Source organism: Prionailurus viverrinus, chromosome D2 (assembly GCF_022837055.1).
Source record: "Prionailurus viverrinus isolate Anna chromosome D2, UM_Priviv_1.0, whole genome shotgun sequence".
Lineage (NCBI taxonomy): Eukaryota > Metazoa > Chordata > Mammalia > Carnivora > Felidae > Prionailurus > Prionailurus viverrinus.
Window position 1 is genome coordinate 34,859,711 of NC_062571.1, and position 1,120 is coordinate 34,860,830.

A 1,120-nucleotide genomic window follows, 5' to 3' on the forward strand; every position below is an offset into this window, starting at 1 on the left:
AAAAAAAAAAAAAAAAAAATTAAATGAACTATTATTGAAAGGATTAAGTGAGGCCACGTATATTTTTAAAAACCCTACAAGTAGGGATGCCTGGGTGACTCTTGATAGAGGCTCAGGTCATGATCTCGCCTTCATGAGTTTGAGCCCCGCTTCCGGCTCTGTGCTGACAGTGTGGAGCCTGCTTGTGATTCTCTCTCCCTCTGCCCCTCTCCCACTCTCTCTCTCAAAATAAATAAACGTAAAGAAAAAAAAAAAAGTTAACTGGGGCACCCGGGTAGCTCAGTCAATTGGGTGTGGGACTCAAAAATGTTTTTTAAATTTTATTTATTTTTGAGAGAGAGACAGAGCGCGAGCAGGGGAGGAACAGAAAGAGAAGGAGACACAGCATCCAAACCAGTCTCCAGGCTCTGAGCTGTCAGCACAGAGCCCGACGCAGGGACGCAGGGCTTGAAGCCACGAACTGCGAGATCATGACCTGAGCCAAAGTCGGACGCTTAACCCACTAAGCCACCCAGGCGCCCCCGATGTGGGACTCTTGATTTCAGCTCAGGTCATGGTCTCACCATTGGTTAAGTTTGAGCCCTACATGGGGCTTTCTGCTGTCAGCACGGAGCCTGCTTCAGATCCTCTGTTCTCCCACCCTGCCACTCCCCCCCTCATGCTCTCTCAAAATAAATAAACATAAAAAAAGTTAACTAGTAATATCTGACATTTACTGAGTGATTGCTATGGTGCCAAGCAACCTGTGTGACTGTCTAATTACATTCTCACAAGAAGCTATTAATATAAGGGCATTCAGTATTCTCTCATTTAAAAAATGAAAGAAACTAAGGCAGAGATAGTTGCCTAAGCTGGTCAGCAGCTAAGCCAGAACACGAACACATGAAGCCTGAAAGCCGAGTTAGAACTCTTTACCATAATAGTTCCGCACATCTTATGACCAGCGAAAGTCATAAGAGCAACTTCATAGACGGAAATCAATGGGGCCAGGGGTCAGCAGGAAGTGACTGCAGAATCTAGATTAGAGGTCACTAATGCGTCACTCTCAATCGCATCTCAGCTAGTGGGACCATAACGTGATCAGAACGGGGAGCGGGGTAAAAAGGCAGAAATGCACTAA